The sequence below is a fragment of the Morus notabilis genome, unplaced genomic scaffold, assembly GCF_000414095.1.
Source record: "Morus notabilis unplaced genomic scaffold, ASM41409v2 Scaffold813, whole genome shotgun sequence".
Lineage (NCBI taxonomy): Eukaryota > Viridiplantae > Streptophyta > Magnoliopsida > Rosales > Moraceae > Morus > Morus notabilis.
Genome location: NW_010363924.1, coordinates 190,295 through 212,598, shown reverse-complemented (window position 1 = coordinate 212,598; position 22,304 = coordinate 190,295). Strand labels below are relative to the sequence as shown.

Below are 22,304 nucleotides of genomic sequence, written 5' to 3'. Positions count from 1 at the left end.
TTAATTTGTTAGTGAAAATAAAAACAAACCTCTTTTTTTTTTTTTTTTAAAAAAAAAGGAAAAACAAACCTGTTTTTGCTGGAGTGCGATCTGTAAAATACTAAAATATTTCCTTTTTACTCAAGTACTCTAGTTTTTTTTTTTTTAACTGAAAATTATTTTGCTTTTAGATAAACTTGATAAATATTAAATACTCCAAATTTTAAAATTTAAAGACGATAAATTTGGGAATTTCCACTTCTCAAACATATACTATCGTGTTTCATTTTCAAAAAACAAAAAGGTTTCGATTTTAAAACAATTATTATTATTTTTAAAATAAAAATCTGATTGTGAAATGGGGAGGCTACAAGCCAGCCACGTTAGTGCACGAGCGGATACGCAGAACGTGCCCAACGAGTTCTTGCACGAGCTACACGCGAGCTTGTCAAGCGCGTATAATTGAGTTGCTCTTTTAATCCTAGCTGCCCATTCTGGTGACTTGACCAGATCAACGGTCAAAACTTTTAACCAAACTGTGGTCAACATCGAATAGCGCACACTTTTGATAAATAAATTGTGACATATGTAAGTGGTCCCATTTGGCGACGGGAATTTTGTAGAAACAACAAAGCGCGTGCAAACACGTGGAAAGTGCATGCAATTCGTGAGCTACCACGGCCTAAGCCTCAGCTCTGTGTAAAGCCTGACCAATAAATTAAGAACCCGTTTACACGTCAGCTGATTAATGCCACGTCAACATGTTAATAAAAAATTCTGACATATGCTGTCCTTTCTGGTTCAGAATTTTCTTAAACGATTCGTAATTGCGTAAAAGCTAGTGCCACGTCATCGAATGATGGTACAGTCGTATCGGCGGCAAGTTGAACATAACGATTATTAATTATAATTTGGGCAAATCAATGTCCTTTCTGGTTCAGAATTTTCTTAAACGATTCGTAATTGCGTAAAAGATAGTGCCACGTCATCGAATGATGGTACAGTCGTATCGGCGGCAAGTTGAACATAACGATTATTAATTATAATTTGGGCAAATCACATCTGTAATGATTAGAGGATGATCATTATTATATTATAGAGAGGAGAGAGAATATGAGAGTGATGGAAAACAAAAATAAATGAAGAAAAAACGAGTTTACTTGCACTATTTTCTTTTTGGTCTTTAAGATCAGTTGGATTTGAACAAATGATATTAAAGTAAAAAAGTCGGTTGAATAAACAATTTTTATACAAATTTAAAGGCTGAATAACATATACCTACTGATAATTCACTTTTATAAATCAAACCCTATAAACTTTTTTTTTTCCACTGAAGTTACCGTTACTTGTGTAGTATTAAGTCTCGTTCATTTCGCGGATTCAAGTTTTTAATTCGAGCTGAGATGTGATATTTTATGAGAGTTTTTCACTGTAACAGAAAAAGTTGAATGTGACATTTTCTGATAATTTTTTACTGTAAAAACCTAAAACTAAAAACTCGAATCGGTGAAATGAACGAGACTTTAGTAGTTAGAGCTATAATTAGGCACAATTTTGTTATTCTGCCATATTGGCCACGTTTTATTATTTGCTTGTGTTATGTTGTGTCAATCTATAAGTCCTTATCTATTTAACTCGACACGATGCATTCACTTTTATACTCATGTGTCATGTTGTGTCAACCCACGTATTTAATCGTATTAACTCATTTTATGCTTATATTTGCCCATTATTAAACTTTGATATTAGTTTTTCACTATTTTGAATTTTAAAAAAAAAACTATTTTGATTTTCTATGTGAGAATTATTTATATAATAAAATAAAACATACATGAAAGTTGATTAAAAAACTCAATATTATTGGAATTTTTATGATTTTATTTTAAAATTGTTTTGTTCTTTTTGTTATAATGAGTAAATAACTCAATTTTCATGTATTTATATTATAAATTATCTATAAATTAAAAAAAGTATAATTTGGTGTTAAATGTATTGTGCCCTAACGTGCCAATGTCTCATCTCTCATGCTCGTGGAATGAACAATACATTTTCTTCCCAATTCGGCCACATTTAGAAAGATAAAATTAAGTGGGTCTAGTTGCTTAAAAAACTCTCTTATTTTCTCTTCCTATTTTTCTCCCCTCTCTATCAAATAACCACCAAAAGATTCCGCTCTTTTTTCCTCTCTACCCTGTCTCTTCCTCCCAATAAATCTAACACACCACACCAACTTTTAAGTTATAAAATTTTATTTATGTATTTCACATATTATCAATATTTTGATAGTTCAAATTGATGCTCCGTTAGTAGGATTTTACCTAATTTTTTTGAGATGGTGGTTTTCAGTTAACTTTAATGAGAGAAGTCTTATACACGACTTGTCATTTTACATATATTATTGAGAAAAAAAAAACACGAAGATGGTTCTCAATGCTATTTAAACGAAGTTTTTTTTCTGTATATTTTTTAGGAGTCCAAATTTTAAAGGGTAATATTGACAAATTCTAAATTTTAAAGGGTAATGTTGCATGTATCATGATTTTACTCTTAATTTATAGCATTTTTAATCAAATAATCTTGATTCATAACCTTGATTAATAATTACACTAATAAAAAATATTTATCTTAAAAAGTTGATTCGTAACTTTTTTAATTAAATAATTCTCAATAATTATACTAATAAAAGAGCATTTATCTTAAAAAAGTTATTTATCACATGTAATTATAACTTTAAAAAAATTATTTATCACGAGTAAGTCCAAATTCATTAACTCTTAAAAATAAGATAAACTCTCCATTTTTTTCAATTTTTTTAAATAGCAGCATCTGAAAAAGATGAGCCAAGATTTGTAGAGCCCAATAAAATATACACTAAACTTTGTGGGGTGCGCCAGGCCCATGCAGTAGTGCAACGCATAGGCGAGGACCCCAATAACAAGCTATTGTGGCCGGCCCTCCCCCTAACAAAATTAATTTAAAAGACGTTTAATTCATAAATTAAAATAAAAAAATTAAAATTATTTTTAATTTACGCGTATATTTTATAAAAAAATATTATAATAAATTATAAATTATAATTCAAATCAAAATATAAATTCTCTTATTAAATACACTCTTAATATACATGATAACACATCCTTAATATCAATATCATGTAGACCATTGGTCCACATATCAAATATTAAACTGATAAAAAAAGATACTACACTTGATCTTAACCAAAAAGCCGGGAAAGGTATGAGTTATTTACGGAATAAGCTTCCATTTTATACACCATTCACTACTCCCTCTCTCTTATTTGGGCGATGTGGTGGGACAATTCGTTGCTTAGAATTTCATTACTTCACTTCCTCAAAAGTCATATGACTGTATGCGCATCTTGAGCCTCTTGAGAGCATTTGAAGGCTAATGGTTTCTCCTAGTCTCGTATAATATTTTTAGATACGTAAAACGGAATTCATTATTCAATTTCGTGGATTAATTTTCAATATATTACTTGTTAATTTCCATCATTTCAGATGTATTGTGTTGCTTTGGGTCAAATTTTGATTCAATGATTTATGGGTGAGAGTGAAATGAGAACTAAAAAATCTCAATGATCCCCACGTCTAACTTGAAAAGTCACTGAAATTTATAGCTAACTTTTTAGTTGAGTCAAAGATAAGACTCGTCCAAAAAAAAAAAAAAAAACATAAAACTCATCTAACTCATTCAACCAACTAGTTTTGCATTCTTAGGAAAAACCAATTAGTTTTATAACAGTGTTGTTCTTGGCAAGTCAAGTTCATCTAGATTATTCAAAATATTGCTCAGAGAAATTCATGGCCATTGACCGTTGTCACCTTTGAACAATTGTAGTGCAACTCCTTGGTTGCTTTCACTCAAATGCTTAGACAATACAAGAGACACATAAACAAGTAAAATTGGAATTTCATCATTTTTCTTCCCTTTATGCCAATAATCAAAATGGTTTAATCATTTTGACCGCACAGTTTTTAAACAAAACAAAGATGTTGTGAACTTTAAGTTTGCCCCGCAGGAAGAAACTTCAAAATAAAATTACATGGTTTTTGGATTTCTTTTTTCCAAATTGAATGGCACTTAAAAATTAAATTATGCTTTATCCTTAAGTTTGAACTCAAATTCTTTTGATGGATTCAATCTATTTTCTTTCAATATTCTAGGATTTGACAAAAATTAACTAGAGGAAACCTTGTACATCTAAATCAAATTCAATCAATCAAACCTTGTAAATCAGGTCGAACATGTAAAATAAGATTAAATAGCATGTTGTTTCTAAGTCGACCCATCAACCCACAATTGACCCGACGTAACCCATTTATTAAACGCATCATATTTGGATAATACGAATACACAACACAATTACAACCCGTTTGCTACATATATTGAGAAACATGTTGAAAAACATGTTGAGAAATAGGTTACCACGACCTTATTATCACTCATTTTATAAACGGGTTATTATAAACAGGTTGACATGACACTATTATGACCTATTTAAAACAAAGCTAGTCGTGTCGTGTCAACCCGCCGATATACAGGTCGTTACATTTTTCTAGACATGCCTGCAAAAAGTGGCGTAAAAAAATAAAGAAAAGTAAAACATTGTCAAAAAGCTTTTTTTTTGTCATTTTTGGTAGTCATTTTTTACAGGCACACCCAGAAAAATGTAAGGATCGTGTCTGCAAAATTTCATAGTTGTTTAACGTCATTTTTATTTTATTTTATTTTTCAAATACGAAAAATAAAAAAAATCATAAAAAATAGAATATTCATCAAAAAATGGTGTTGCTTGTTGCATTAATTCCTAACAATTGTATATTAATTTTAGAATCTAAACTATAAATAAAAATGTAAATTTTTGACCCATCACGGCCCCTGGGAGCCCCATTACACAGGCCGAGGGCTTTTTGACAATGTTTTATTTATTTTTTTTTCATTTTTTGTGGCCATTTTTGTAGGCATGAACAAAAAAATGTAAGGATCTTATATGCAAAATTTTATAATTTTTTGACGTCATTTTTATTTTATTTTATTTTTTAAATACGAAAAATAAAAAAATCATAAAAAATAGAATATTCATCAAAAAATAGTGTCGCTTGTTGTATTAGTTCCTAAAAATCGTATATTAATTTTGGAATATAAAACATTAATAAAAATGTAAATTTTTGACCCATCCCGGCCCCTGTGCACCCCACTACGCGGGCTAGGGGCTTTTTGACAGCGCTTTACTTTTTTTTTTTGTCATTTTTGGGGCTATTTTTGGCAAACAAGGCCAAAAAAATATAAGGATCGTGTCTGTAAAATTTCAGAATATTTTGACATCATTTTTATTTTATTTTATTTTTCAAAGCCGAAAAATAAAGAAAATCATAAAAAATAGAATGTTCATCAAAAAATGGTGCCATTTGTTGCATTAATTCATATAAATTGTATATTAATTTTAGAATGCAAAACATAAATAAAAATGTAAAGTTTTTACCCATCCCGGCATCTGGGTGCCGTACAACGCGGGCTAAGAGATTTTTGACATCGTTTTACTTTTTTTTTTGTCATATTTGGTTGCCATTTTTTTGCAGGCATACCCAGAAAAATGTAAGGATCATGTATGCAAAATTTCAGAATATTTTGACATCATTCTTATTTTATTTTATTTTTTAAAGATGAAAAATAAAAAAAATAACAAAAAATAGAATATTCATAAAAAATGGTGCCGCTTGTTGCGTTAATTCCTAAAAATTATATATTAATTTTAGAATGTAAAACATAAATAAAAATGTAAATTTTTTACCCATCCCGGCCCCTGGGTGCCCCACTACGCGGGCCGGGCGATTTTGACAGCGTTTTACTTTTTTTTTGTCATTTTGTGGGGCCATCTTTTGCACCCATGGAAGGAAAAATGTACGGAACGTGTCTGCAAAATTTTAGATATTTTTGACATCATTTTTCTTTTAGTTTATTTTTCAAAGACAAAAAATAAAGAAAATAAAGAAAATAGAATATTCATCAAAAAATGGTGCCGCTTGTTACATTAATTTCTAAAAATTATATATTAATTTTAAAATGCAAAACATAAATAAAAATGTAAATTTTTGACCAATCCCGGCATGTGGGCGCCCCACTACGCGGGCCGGGGACTTTTTGACAGCGTTTTTCTTCTTTTTTTTTTTTCATTTTTGGTTGCCATTTTTTGCAGGCATGCCCATAAAAATGTAAGGATCGTGTCTCCAAAATTTCAGAATATTTTGGCATCATTTTTATTTTATTTTATTTTTCAAATACAAAAAAGAATGAAAATCATAAAAAATAGAATACTCATCAAAAAATGGTGCTGCTTGTTGCATTAATTCCTTAAAATTGTATATTAACTTTAGAATGCAAAAATGAAAAAAAATTAATTTTTTTACCTATCCCGGCCCCTGGGCACCGCACTACGCAGGCTGGTCACTTTTTTTACAGCGTTTTACTTTTTTTTGTGTCATTTTATGGGGCCATTTTTTGCACGCAAGTCCAGAAAAATGTAAGGATCGTGTCTACAAAAGTTCAGATCTTTTTGACATCATTTTTATTTTAGTTTGTTTTTCGAACATGAAAAATAAAAAAAATCATAAAAAATAGAATATTCATCAAAAAATGGTGCCGCTTGTTGCATTAATTCCTAACAATTGTATATTAATTTTAGAATTAAAATATAAATAAAAATGTAAATTTTAGACCCATCCCGACGCCTGGGAGCCCCATTACACAGGCCGAGGGCTTTTTGACAACGTTTTACTTTTTTTTTTCATTTTTTGTGGCCATTTTTTGTAGGCAAGAACAAAAAAATGTAAGGATTGTATATGCAAAATTTTATAATTTTTTGACGTCATTTTGATTTTATTTTTTAAATACGAAAAATAAAAAAAATCATAAAAAATATAATATTCATAAAAAATAGTGTCGCTTGTTGCATTAGTTCCTAAAAATCGTATATTAATTTTGGAATACAAAACATAAATAAAAGGATCGTGTCTGTAAAATGTAATTATTTTTTGACTTCGTTTTTATTTTATTATATTTCTTATAGACGAAAAATAAAAAAAATCATAAGAAATAGAATATTCATCAAAAAATGGTACCGCTTGTTGTGTTAATTCCTAAAAATCGTATATTAATTTTAGAATGTAGAATATAAGTACGAATGTAAATTTTTGACCCATCCCGGCTCTTGAGCTGGCCCTTGGGCGCTCTATTACGCGGGCCGGGGGCTTCTTGACAACGTTTTACTTTTTTTTTTCTGTTATTTTTTTAGGCCATTTTTTTTCTGGCATGCCTAGAAAAATGTGAGGATCGTGTCTAAAAATTTCATTATTTTTTGATGTTTTTTTATTTTATTATATTTTTAAAAGATGAAAAATAAAGAAAATCACAAAAAAATAGAATATTCTTCAAAAAATGGTGTCGTTTGTTGTTTAATTCCTAAAAATCATATATCAATTGTAGAATGTGAAACATAAATAAAAAGTAAATTTTTTACCCATCCCGGCCCGTGAGCTGGCGCATGGGCTCTTTAATACGCGGGCCGGGGACTTTTTGACTGCGTTTTCATTTTTTTGGTCATTTTTTCAGGTCATTTTTTTGGCATACCTAGAAAAATATAAGGATCATTTCTGCAAAATTTCATTATTTTTTACGTCATTTTTATTTGATTATATTTTTTAAAAATGAAAAATAAAGAAAATTATAAAAAATAGAATATTCATCAGAAAATGATGCTGCTTAATGCATTAATTCCTAAATATTGTATATTAATTTTAGAATCCAAAACCTAAATAAAAATATAAATTTTTTACCCATCCAAGCCCCTGAGCTAGCCCGTGGGGCTTTTTGACAGCGTTTTACTCTTTTTTGTCATTTTTTGAGCCCATTTTTTATGGGATGCCTAGAAAAATGTAAACATCGTGTCTGCAAAATTTTAACATTTTTTGACGTCGTTTTTATTTTATTTTATTTTTTAAAGATGAAAAATAAAGAAAATCATAAGAGATAGAATATTCATCAAAAAATGGTGCCGCTTCTTGTATTAATTCTTAAAAATCATATATTAATTTTAGAATGTAAAACATAAGTAAGAATGTCACTTTTTGACCTATCCCGGCCCCTGGGCGCCCCACCACGCGGGCCGGGGGCATTTTGACAACCGTTTACTTTTTTTGTCATTTTTTAGGGCTTTTTTTTCTGGCATGCCTAGAAAAATGTAAGGACAGTGTCTACAAAATTTCATTATTTTTTGACGTCATTTTTATTTTATTATATTTTTTAAAGACGAAATATAAAGAAAATCATAAAAAATAGAATATTCATTAAAAAATGGTGTCGCTTGCTGCATGAATTCTTAAAAATCGTATATTAATTTTAGAATGCAAAATATAAATAAAAATGTAAATTTTTGACATATCCCGGCTCCTGGGTGCCCCACTATACGGGTCGGGGGCTTTTTGACAACCTTTTACATTTTTTGTCATTTTTGCGGCCATTTTTTGCAGGTAAGCCCAGAAAAATGTACAGATCGTGCCTCTAAAATTTGAAAAGTTTTTGGCGACATTTTTATTTTATTTTTGAAATATGAAAAATAAAGAAAAGCATAAAAAATAGAATATTCATAAAAAATGGTGCCGCTTATTGAATTAATTTCAAAAAATCGTATATTAATTTTGGAATGCAAAACTTAAATGAAAATGTAAATTTTAGACCCATCTCGGCCCCTGGCACTACGCGGGCTGAGGGCTTTTTGATAGCGTTTTACTTTTTTTGTCATTTTAGGGCCATTTTTTGGAGCATGCCCAGAAAAATGTAAGGATCGTCTCTGTAAAATTTCAAAATTTTTTGACGTTGTTTTTATTTTATTTTCTTTTTTAAGGATAAAAAAATAAAGAAAATCATAAAAAATAGAATATTCATCAAGAAATGGTGCCGCTTGTTGGATTGATTCATGAAAATTGTATATTAATTTTAGAATGTAAAACATAAATAAAAATGTAAATTTTTGACCCATCCCGGTGTAACATCCTAATTTTCGGGCTTAAACTTTTGTATTAATTTTGTATGAAGGAATTGTAAGAGAAATGACAAAGGAGTTTAAGGATTCAATTGCAAGGCTTTGGGGGGCAAGATTGTAAGAATTTTCATATTTAGGGGCCGTATTGCAATATAAGGTAAAAAAAGAGACCAGCTGCCCTTTCACATGGCATGACTGGAACTTCAGCCAAGCCACTAATTTCCCTTCTTTAGCCACGTTGCGGGGGTGGAGTAATATTGGAAGGAAAAAAAATTTCACTCTTTCTCATTCTCTTTCTCTCAACCTTAACTCCCTTTCACGTTTCTTTCACTCTCTCTTTCTCATCCCTCAGTCCGACCCTCTCTATCTCTCTCCCATAAAAAAAGGCTTTGATTCGGTTAGAGAACAAAGGGCTTTCTTCAAAATTCTTTAGGTAACCCGGTTTTGAGAATGATTGTGTAGAATCTTGAAGTGTTGCAAGTGATTTTCATGATCAAAGAGGTATGGGACTTTGATTTCTTTTATCCTTTGTCTCCAAATCCAAATTTTAGTTTAAATTTTGATCTCTTTGTCTTAATTATTGCTGAATGAGATCCTAATTCCATAAACAAGTGAAAAGCCACAAAGATTGACCTTCTAGGGTTTAAACAAATTTAGGATTTTGACCAATTTTCTGAGTAATCCGAATTTGCTCTTATTTTCTTGTTTGGTTTTCGTTGTGGTTTGATGCTTTGGTTCAAGATTTGCATGTTGCTCCTTTCTATGTTGGTTGAGTTGGTAAATTACGGGAAACACAGAAAAACAGGATTAGGAGATTCATGTTTAAAGCCTAGTAACATTGTTGGTTTTTGTCTAGTTGAAATCTCCATGATGCTAAACTTGGTTATGATGGCTTGGAGACAAAAATCTGAAATTAAAACTATGTTTACATAATTTTCTGCATGCTTGAGGATTTTGATTATGAGATTGATAATTAGAGCAAACTTAATAGAGCAAACTTAATGATTTTAGGTTAAACATTTAATCCTAGTATAAGCCGACAAGACATTTTCCCCAAGCTTCGTATAATAAGTTTTTGAGGATTAATCTTGTTAGACCCTTAAAGTAGATGTCCTAAGCTTCGCATAACCGCAAAAATTGTCTTAAATGGATAACCATAGCCTAAGATATGAAATATTGAAGTTGGATGTAATTGTTGCAAACTTGCAATTCTGCAGAAAAATCAGCAATTCATGATCTGGTGTAACGTGTTTTTGTAAGTATTAATGGACCTAAAACCAATTTTATGATACCTCTTTAGAAAGCCCTAGATGTCTACCTCGAATAGGTACTGATTTTGTAGTTTTTAAGGCTACATAAAATATTTTGTGAATATTCTCGTAGTAGTCGTAAAAGTGTCAATTCCAGAAATTAATAAAACAAAGAACTGAGGTTCCTACTTTTTGAAATGGGAGTGCTGCACTTAAATCACCTTTGCTACCATTTAGAACAGGTTATTAGTGACGTGTGAGAGTTGAGTTTTGTAGCTCAAGTTGTGCGCATAGGAAGTTTCATATAGAAACTTTCTAAAAGCTGTCAAAAATAGAAAAAGAACATAATTTTGATTTCTTAAAAACTATTTTTGAGATACTTAGAGAGGTCACATTTAGACATATGATAGCTCGTTGGAAAGATATATATGTCTACTTTATTTTGGAGTTAATTTTGGAATTTTTAAAGACAAAGAGAATATCTTATGAATTTTCTTCTCAAGATGAATGAATCTGTGAAATTCCAGTTTTCTGGGGAATGTGATTATGAGTTAGGAATTGATTTATGGCTGAGCTATTGAGCTCTAATAACAATGGCCAATTTGTTTATTTTGGATAGTAGAAAGGAAAACGAACAAGGAAAGCGAAGAGGGTTGAACTCGGATTTTGCCAAGCAACTCAGGTAAGTAGAGTATGACTTCTCTGCAGCACTTAAAAACTTTGTTTGATAGACTTTCTATGGAATGTCTAGTATGCTATTATGTGAATTTTTGTGACATTGTCAATGTGTATGCTTTGTGAAGGCATGCTTATGTTAATATATTGTACACAAAGTAGAGCATCACGTGGATTATTCGCTTACTTGTGATTGAACACCTAATAGCATGCATGACAGGCCGGTACTGCCAAGTCCTTAGAGGGCTCCTATTGTGATATAGTGATTGACGAATTGTGATTAAGCCGCGCAAGTCTCTCGAGCTAAGTGGGTGATGACAGAGACTATATTGTCATATTGTGAAATTGTGCTTTCGAATGCACTGGCCGTTCCCGCGAGCCAGGTGGGTGATGACGGGGAACCTAAAATTGTGATTTGAGAAATTGGCATGTGGTCAGATTGTGAAAAGCCGACGGCAGTACCGAGAGGGCCGTAGTGATATATAGTGCACGTGCATAAAGTGTAAGAATTGATTGGCATGAGTTACCTAGGGTGTTATGATGCATGCGTATGTTAAAATAAGATTGTGTAATTATACCTCTACTTACTGAGCCTGTAGCTCATTAAAGTCTGCTCTGTGCTATAGGTAAAGCTAAGAATAAAGCAGAACAGTAAGCAGGTGAGCTGGCTTCATTGACCGCTGTACATATGGTTGGACCAAAGAAACTGCACACGTATGATTTTGGGTTTGTAAATACTTATATTTTGAAGTTAAACTCATAACTCTTGGATGACTGTATAATTCTAATCATAGTTAGAAAACCTGATAGGAATGGTGTATTAACGAGATTTTGTTTAAGCATAAATTTTGAAACACCTTAGTTTTCACATAAGTGACGAGTGAAGGTTAGTTATTGTGGCACGTCCTTAGAATTAATAGTAAAAAAGGCTTGGAAGGAGATGGTATAAAAGGGGTGTCACACCCGGCCCCTGTGCGCCTCCCTACGCGGGCCGGGGGCTTTTTGATAGCCTTTTACTTTTTTTGTCATTTTTGGTGGCCATTTTTTTGCAGACAAGCCCAGAAAAATGTAAGGATCGTGTCTGTAAAATTTGAAAAGTTTTTGACGACATTTTTAATTTATTTTTCAAATACGAAAAATAAAGAAAATAATAAAAAAATAGAATACTCATCAAAAAATGATGCCACTTATTGAATTAATTTTGAAAAATCATATATTAATTTTGGAATGCAAAACTTAAATGAAAATGTAAATTTTAGACCCATCTCGGCCCTTGGACGCCCCACTATGCGGGCCGAGGGCTTTTTGACAGCGTTTTAGTTTTTTTTGTCATTTTTGGGGTCATTTTTTGCAGCATGCCCAGAAAAATGTAAGGATCGTGCCTGTAAAATTTCATAATTTTTTGACGTCGTTTTGATTTGATTTGATTTTTTAAAGAAAAAAAATAAAGAAAATCATCAAAAAATAGAATATTCATAAAAAAATAGTGCCACTTGTTAGAATAATTCCTAAAAATCATATGTTAATTTTAGAATGTAAAACATAAATAAAAATGTAAATTTTTTACCCATCTTGGCCCATGTGTGCCTCCCTACGCGGGTTAGGAGCTTTTTTACAACGTTTTACTTTTTTTTTTGTCCTTTTTTCGGGCTATTTTTTACAACCATGCCCAGAAAAATGTAAGGATCGTGTCTGCAAAATTTCAGAACATTTTGACATCATTTTTATTTTTTTTATTCTTCAAAGACAAAAAATAAAAAAAATCATAAAAAATAGAATCTTCATAAAAAAATGGTGCTGCTTGTTGGATTAATTCTTAAAAATTGTATATTAATTTTAGAATACAAAACGTAAATAAAAATGTAAATTTTTTACCCATCTCGGCCTTTAGGCGCCCCACTACGCAGGCCGGGGACTTTTTGACAGTGTTTTACTTTTTTTGTCATTTTTTGCATGCATGTCCATAAAAATGTAAGAATAGTGTCTGTAAAATTTCTGAACATTTTGACATTATTTTTATTTTATTTTATTTTTCAAAGACGAAAAATAAAGAAAATAATAAAAAATAGAATATTCATAAAAAAATAAGGCGGCTTGTTGGATTAATTCTTAAAAATCACATATTAATTTTAGAATGCAAAACATAAATTAAAAAGTAAATTTTTAACCCATCCCGGCCCCTGGGCGCCTTACTATGCGGGCTGGGGGTTTTATTGTCATTTTTTGCAGGTGTGCCCAGAAAAATGTAAGGACCGTGTCTGCAAAATTTAAGATCTTTTTGACATCACTTTTATTTTATTTTATTTTTCCAATGCGAAAAATAAAGAAAATCATAAAAATACAATATTCATCAAAAAATGGTGCCGCTTGTTGTATTAATTCTTAAAAATCGTATATTAATTTTAGAATGCAAAACACAAAAAAAAATGTAAAGTTTTGACCCATCCCGGCCCCTGGGCAACCCACTACGCAGGTCGGGGGCTTTTTGACAGCGTTTTACTTTTTTTTTGTCATTTTTTGTGGCTATTTTTTACAAGCAAGCCCAGAAAAATGTAAGGATCGTATCTGTAAAATTTGATAAGTTTTTAACGACCTTTTTATTTTATTTTTGAAAGACAAAAAATAAAGAAAATCATAAAAAATAGTATATTCATCAAAAAATGGTGCTGCTTATCGAATTAATTCTAAAAAATTATATATTAATTTTGGAATGCAAAACTTACATCAAAATGTAAATTTTAGACCCATCTTGGCCCCTGGGCGCCGGACTACGCAGGCCGAGGCTTTTTGTGAGCGTTTTACTTTTTTTTGTTATTTTTTGGATCATTTTTTGCAGCATGCCCAGAAAAATGTAAGGATCATGTCTGTAAAATTTCATAATTTTTTCACTTCGTTTTTATTTTATTTTAATTTTTAAATATGAAAAATTAAAAAAATCGTAAAAAATAGAATATTCATCAAAAAATGCTGCCGCTTGTTGGATTAATTCCTAAAAATCGTATATTAATTTTAGAATGCAAAACATAAATACAAATGTAAATTTTTGACCCATCCCGGCCCCTGTGCGCCTCACTACGCGGGCCGGGAGCTTTTTGATAGAGTTTTAATTTTTGTCATTTTTTGGGCTTTTTTTTTTGCAGCCATGCCCAGAAAAATGTAAGGATCGTGGCTATAAAATTTCTGAACATTTTGACATTATTTTTATTTTATTTTATTATTGAAAGATGAAAAATAAAGAAAATTATAAAAAAATAGAATATTCATCAAAAAATGGTGCGCCTTGTTGGATTAATTCCTAAAAATTATTACAAAACATAAATAAAAATGTAAATTTTTTACCCATCCCAGCGCCTGTGCGCCTCACTACGCGGGCCGGGGCTTTTTGACGGCATTTTACTTTTTTTTTGTCATTTTTTGCAAGCATGCCCAGAAAAATATAAGGATCGTGTCTACAAAATTTCAGATCTTTTTTACATCACTTTTATTTTATTTTATTTTTCCAATGTGAAAAATAAAAAAAATCATAAAAAATAGAATATTCATCAAAAAATGGTGCCGCTTATTGAATTAATTCCAAAAAATTGTATATTAATTTTAGAATGTAAAACTTAAATGAAAATGTAAATTTTGGACCCATCTCAGCCCCGGGGCGCCTCACTACGTGGGTCGAGGGCTTTTTGATAGCGTTTTACTTTTTTTGTCATTTTTATGGGGCCATTTTTTGCAGCATGTCCTGAAAAATGTAAGGATCATGTTTGTAAAGTTTCATAATTTTTTGACGTCATTTTTATTTTATTTTATTTTATTTTTTAAAGACAAAAAATAAAGAAAATATTAAAAAATAGAATATTCATAAGAAAATAGTGCTGCTTGTTGTATTAATTCCTAAAAATCATTTATTAATTTTAAAATTCAAAATATAAATAAAAATATAAATTTTTGACCCATCCCGGCCCCTAGGGCCACACTATGCGGGCCGGGGGCTTTTTTACAGTGTTTTACTTTTTTTGTGAATTTTTGGGCCATTTTTTGTTGGCAAGCCCAAAAAAATGTAAGGATAGTGTATGCAAAATTTCATAATTTTTTGACATCATTTTTATTTTATTTTATTTTTTGAATATGAAAAATAAGAAAAATCATAAAAAATAGAATATTCATCAAAAAATGGTACCGCGTGTTGTATTAATTCTTAAAAATCATGTTTTAATTTTAGAATATAAAACATAAATAAAAATATAAAATTTTGACCCATCCCGGCCTCTGGACGCCCCACTACGCGGGCCGGGGGTGTTTTGACATCCTTTTACTTTTTTTGTCATTTTTGGTTGCCTTTTCTTGGAAGCATGCCCAGAAAAATATATCGATCGTGTCTACAAAATTTCGTAATTGTTTGACGTCGTTTTTATTTTATTTTATTTTTCAAATACGAAAAATAAGGAAAATCATAAAAAATAGAATATTCATCAAAAAATGGTGCCGCTTGTTGCATTAATTCCTAAAAATCTTATATTAATTTGAGAATACAAAACATAAATAAAAATGTAAATTTTTTACCCATCCCAGCCTATGGGCACCCCACTACGTGGGCGGAGGGCTTTTTGACAGCGTTTTACTTGTTATTTTTTAGGGCTATGTTTTGCAGCCATGTCCAGAAAAATGTAAGGATCATGTCTGTAAAATTTCAAAAAATTTCGACATCATTTTTATTTTTTTTATTTTTTTGAAAGACGAAAAATAAAGAAAATAATTAAAAAATAGAATATTCATAAAAAATGGTGCCACTTGTTGCATTAATTCCTAAAAATCGTATAAAAATTTTAGAATGTAAAACATAAATAAAAATGTAAATTTTTGACCTATCCCGTCTTGGACCGCCGACTACGGGCTCTTACTTTTTATCATTTTTTGGTTCTATTTTTTGCAGGCATGAGAAAAATATAAGTTGATTGCAAAATTTCAAAATATTTTAACATCAATTTTATTTTATTTTATTTTTAGAAGAAAAATAAAGAAAATTATAAAAAAAAATAAAATATTCATAAAAAAAAAATGGTACGATTTGTTGCATTTTCTAAAAATCGTATATCTATAGAAATGTAAATTTTTGACCATTTTTTACAACATTTTACTTCTTTTTCTTTTTCATCATTTATCTCCAAATTTATGAGTAAAAATTATCAAGTTTATGAATATTTTATCCTTTTTTCCAACTTATTGGAATGGCAGTATCTGATAAAAGACGGGCCAAGATTTTCAAAACCCAATAAAATTTGAACTAGGTTTGGTGGGGTGCGCCAGGCCCATGCAGCAGTGCAACGCACAGGCGACGCGCGAGGACCCCAATAGCAAGCTATTGTGGCAGGCCCTCCCCCTAAAAAAATTAATTTAATATCATGTGAACCAATGGTCCACGTATCAGATATTAAACTGATAAGAACAGATACTACACTTGATCTTAGCCAAAAGGCCGAGAAAGGTATGAGTTGCACTGATGAAAGACTTCATTTTTATACACCACTCTTTACTCCCCCTTCGCTTATTTGAGCGATGTGGGACGATCCGTTGCTTTAGAATTTCAAAGTCATAATTGTATTTGTATGTGCATCTTGTGCCTCCTGAGAGCGTAGAAAGCTTCTCCAGGCCTTCTATAATATTTTCAGATACGTAAAAAGGAATTCGTTATTCTGTGTTATGGATTAATGTTCAATGTAGTAGTCGTTACTCTCCATCATTTTCAGATGTATTGTGTCGTCTTGGGTCAAGTTTGTATTCAATAAATAATTAATGGGTGAGAGTGAAATGAGAACTACAAATTTTCGTTTGATCCCCAATTGTCTATCTTGACAATGTCACTATAATTTATAGCTAACCTTTTAGTTGGGTCAAACACGAGTCATAAGATTTATCTAACTCATTTAACCAACTAGATTATTAGCTGTGTTGTTCTTGGCAAGTTAGTTCATCTAGATTATTCAAAATAATGCTCAGAGAAATTGATGGCTATTGTTACCTTTCAACAATTGTCGTTAAAACTTATTGTTTGCTTTCACTCAAATGCTTAGAAAATACAAGAAGCAAATAAACAAGGAAGATTGGAATTTCTTCATTTTCCCTCCCTTTCTGCCAATAGCCAAAATGGTTAATTATTTTGACCATACAGTTCTTAAACAAAACAAAGATGTTGTGAATTTCAAATTTGTCCGACATGAAGAAATTTGAAAAGAAGGAAAAAAAAGGGCATAGATCCAAGCCTTCTATTGTAGTAACCAATGTATGTAGATAGGTGTAGAAAAGGAAAGGAAATCCCTCTATCTCCACTTGCAAGGTTTATTCGTTTACTTTTTTAGGAGATTTTTTAATACGCCTGATGTACCGGTATGTTAGGTTTTTTTAACTATTAGATATGCATATTTTTTACTTTTATGTGATTTTGTACATATTTAATAGATAAAAAACTTAGCCTACCAGTATGTTGGCGTACCGGAGGAGGTCCTTACTTTTTTAGGCTTTAGTCAAGTAATTATAAAACACTTTGGAGTTGAGATTACACTTGCTTTTAGAGGACGTTTTAAAATGGCATCTAAAATTGGGTTTCTAAGCATGACTATTGATTCCATCTCCCTAATTTCAAGTCTTTGGACACAATCCTGACTAAACAACTAGAGTGAAAATGAACAAAAATTTTAATCTATTTTTAACTAATTAAACAGTCAATACCATAAAGCAGTTTTATTTGTATTGCAAAGTTGGCAAAAATTGAATTCTTGAATATATTACTAATTTTTGAAAAGGGCCATTCTCGGCCTAACATCAATCACATTGAGATAACCTGTGATCTTCGGAAGCAATTCGTGTGAACAACTATAGTTATTTTGATGCTTAAAAGCGGTTTTGTGGAATACACCGATTATAGATTTGGGTCTTGTCTTTTCTCTTTATTCATTCTCATCTTCATCCAAAAATTTGACAAATTATACTCACCAGAGAGGGGATCCTCAGGAATTTCTTTCTTTGGTAGAATTTGTTCGTTTTATTTTCTTCTATTTCGTAGTTTTGGAATTTCATGAATATGATATCTATCCAGTATAGAATATATTGATGTAGATCTCACTCTATAACAGTGATATATTTTAGTACCTTTTTTAAAAATCTATAAATTTAATATTTGTTTGAGTGGAATGAAAATGGCATATTTAAGAAAGGTTCTTTTGATGCTTCAGTGCTCCTCTAAAAAGTTTAATTCTGATCATTTGCACCTTTAAAATTTGTGAATTTCTTTTTTTGTTTTCATTTTTCTCAAATCGAAAAATGCTTATTACATTTTGGCATGTAACATGAGGCCAACAAGAAAAAAGACGTGAACATTTGAGAATGACAAATTTATTTATTTATTTTTTCTTGGAAAGTAACAATGATAAAAATGACAGTCGATTTAAAACGACAAAGATTAATGAAAATATTTTCGTTTTAATAACAGTAAAGAACAAGGAAGACAGAAACGACAACAAAATTTGAAAACTGTAGAAAACGACAGAGGTTTTGAAAGAACAACAAATTCAACTACATAGATATGAAACATACGTCTATAAAGGGACATCGCCCTGAAAACGACGTGAAACGTAAAAACAAACAATAGCAACATTTGAAAACGACAAAGTGTTAAAGCGGTAACAACTAACAATATAGATGACAAGTATATACAAAACGACATCGAAAGTGTAACGAGAATAATATTAAACGAAAGGAATTATTAAAATGCCATCAAGTCACCAACGTTTGAAAACGATTAGAACTTTAGAAAATAACGATAAGAGGTGACAAAGGTTGATAAAAACATGAAGAAAAAAAAAGGGTAGACATCCTCAAAAAATGAAAAAAAAAAAAAATTAATCCGCAAGTTATTTCAAACTATATTTTATGAATTTTTTTTCTCTCTCTGTGGTTTTAATTAAAGGGATTCAGTAAAAGAAAAATGGACAATTTATTTCGAAGTTCGAATAAACTACACATTTTTTGAGTTTGTTCTCTTGTTTTTAGGGGATGGAGTTAGGTTTTCTTTTTTCCTTTTGTTTTTGAGGTTGCTTATTATTATCTATTTAAATCACATTGTTTTTCGATTTCTTTTTTCTAATTGAATGGTACTTAAAAGTTAAATTGTGCTTTATCTTTAAGTTTGAACTCAGATACTTTTCGTGGATTCAATTTTGTTTCCTTTCAATAGTCTACTACGAGTTGACAAAATTTAACAAGAGGAAACCTTGTACAACCAAATCAAACTCAATCAATTTACTCAAAAAAAAAAAAAAAATCAATCAATCAATCAAACCGCATGTAACATTTCTCTCTCTCAATTTAGGAAACGGATGCAATCAAATGAGTATCAACTTACAAACTCCTTAGCCAGGAAGAAAGAAAAAAGAAACCTTCTACTACATTTTTCACAAACTGATTCGAATTTAGAATTCGAGTTGAGATGTGACTTTATGTGAGAGCTTTTTATTGTAGCAAAAAAGTTAGATGTGATTGTTTGTGAGAGCTTTTTACTGTAAAAAAACTCGAATCAGCGAAGTAAATGGGGCCATATGTCTAACGAAAGTGAACAAGTACGAATTGCTTAGTCTTACTAGTTTACTACGGAAACAAACTGAATTTAAAATCCATAAACCAAATCACTTTAGCCATTTGCCTTTTCTTTTCCCGGGGATGACACAAACACAAATTCTTGGAGCAGTGTGAATTTTTTAATTAAAAATAAAAGTGGTTATCTCTAAAGAGATTATCTATTAACAAATAAAATCGTTATTATTGAACAAAAAAAAGGGAAAGACCTAGTCTCTGTTGATGAACAAAAATGACTTGGTCATATCATCTTTCTCCAGGATTTCCTCCACTATCCTCTCCACTCTCTCATGGTTTGTTCCTAATTTTTCTCACTGTTATTGTATACAATTTTCTTTAAATAGAGGCATAGAGAATCATTGGGAAAATACAGTTTGTACAATTTTCTTTAATTTTGTAGTGTTATCAAGTGATAATCTCTTTATTATTTAAACTTGATGAATTAATGAGAAAAGGGTGTGCAGACTATTTTTATATCAAACGTGAGTTTGTGTGGAGGTTTTGGTTCCCTCCAACGAATCAAACTATCTTGGGAGGCCCTGGTTCCTCGAATTACCAAAAATTTCTCTTTTAATTTTAAGTATTTGGTTGGGGTTCGTATCAATACATTTCATTTATGACTTGTTTAAGTCATGTTCAACGGCTATCACATCCCAATATTGACTTTTTATTTCCCTCGGAATTGGCTTGAGGATAATAGATATTAGAAACTAGAGGCCAAGAAGCTTGTAAGAAAATATTTTATCCTGGGGACGACAGGGCTGGTATACTGCTTGCACAACCTTGGGCAGAGCCGCGAAACGTCTTAAAAAAATGACTTAGTCCGTGACTCAACCCAAAATTTGTTTGGTAAATTCGTTCTTTTTATGTTCTGCTCCTACAATTTTAAGACGTTCTTCTGCCATGACTACTGAAATTGATTCTGCTACTGGTGATCTGAACAAGCCTTTTCACTTTGAGGGGCTTAATTTTAAAAGATGGAAACATAAGATGTTATTTTTCCTAACCATGAAAAAGTTGCATATGTCTGTACTTCTGAAAACCCCATATTAACTGAAAAACCAAATGCTAAACAAACTAAGGAATATAAGTCCTTGGTTGAAGATGATTTTCCTTGCAAGAATTTTATTCTGAATGGTTTGTCTGATGATTTCTATGACTACTATAGTTCTAACAAATCTGCAAAGGAGATATGGGATGCACTTCAGAAGAAATATGACACTGAGGAGGCTGAAACGAAGAAATATGCAGTCAGTCGATACTTGAAATATCAAATGACTGATGACAAATATGTGGAGGCTCAGTCACATGAGCTACAAAAGATTGCACATGAAATCATTTCTGAAGGTATGTCTCTAGATGAACAATTTCAAGTTGTTGTTTTGATTGACAAATTGCCTGGAAAGATTTTAAGAGTGTTCTCAGGCACAAAACTAAGGAGTTTTCTTTAGAAAGTTTAATCACTCGCCTTCTGATTAAGGAGGAAGCTTGCAAACAAGATCAAAAAGATGATGTACTTGTTGTTTCCAACAACAATACTAATAAGAAATCCACCTCTACACAAACCCCCTTCAAGGAATGATTTGGGACAGTTTTCATGTTTTAACTGTGGGAAGCCGGGCCATATGGCTCGGAACTGCCGGGATATGCGACGTCCTGCTCCGCAGGCGAACCTTACCAAAGAGCAACTTATTGCTATGATTTCTGAAATCAACATTATTGGAGGATCCGAAGGGTGGTGGGTAGACACTGGTGCTTCTCGCCATGTTTGCTATGATCGTGCTTTGTTCAAGTCCTATTATGAAACTGAAGACAAGAAAGTGTTGTTGGGTGATTCCTACTCCACTATTGTTGCTGGTACTGGTGAGGTGGAATTAAAGTTTACCTCTGGAAAGACTGTCATCGTTAAGGATGTTCTGCATACTCCGGAGATGGGGAAGAACTTAGTTTCGGGCTACCTTCTCAACAAGGCTGGGTTTACTCAAACTATTGGGGCTGATTTGTATACCATTACTAAAAATAATATTTTTGTTGGAAAAGAGTATGCTACTGATGGAATGTTTAAATTGAATGTTGATGCTAATAAAGTTGCACCTTCTGCTTACATGTTGTGTTCTTTTAATACTTGGCATGCTAGACTTTGTCATGTTAACAAACGCATTATTAAAAATATGAGTAGCTTAGAACTAATTCCTAAATTGTCTTTGAATGATTTTGAAAAATGTGAATATTGTAGTCAAGCTAAAATTACCAAAACCCCACATAAATCAGTTGTTAGAGAATCTGAACCTATTGATTTAATCATTCTGGCATTTGTGAATTTGATGGTATCTTGACTAGAAATGAAAAATGTTATTTTATTGCATTCATTGATGACTGCTCTGACTATACTTTTGTTTATCTCATGAAAAATAAAAATGAAGCGTTTGACATGTTCAAATTATTTGTGACAGAAATTGAAAATCAGTGCAATAGAAAAATAAAGAGATTGCGTAGTGATAGAGGCACTGATTATGATTCTAATATTTTTATTGATTTTTATAAATCCCACGGGATTATTCATGAGAAAACTGCACCTTACTCTCCTGAAATGAATGGCAAGGCTAAAAGAAAAAATAGAACTTTTACTGAATCAGTAGTTGCTATTTTACTTAACTCTGGTGTTGCTTCTTATTAGTGGGGATAAATTTTGTTGACTGTTTGCTATGGGCTTAATAGAGTTC

General features: G+C 31.3%; 1 non-coding gene and 1 pseudogene across 1 annotated transcript; both read right to left on the bottom strand.

Annotated features, from left to right (window-relative positions):
* Positions 1-3,108: 3,108 nt before the first annotated feature.
* Positions 3,109-3,218, bottom strand: LOC112092941 (annotated as a pseudogene).
* A 13,028-nt stretch (positions 3,219-16,246) lies between these two features.
* LOC112092940 lies at positions 16,247-16,442 on the bottom strand. The gene has a single exon (XR_002902831.1). It is a non-coding gene; the product is annotated as a U2 spliceosomal RNA (small nuclear RNA).
* Positions 16,443-22,304: the final 5,862 nt, after the last annotated feature.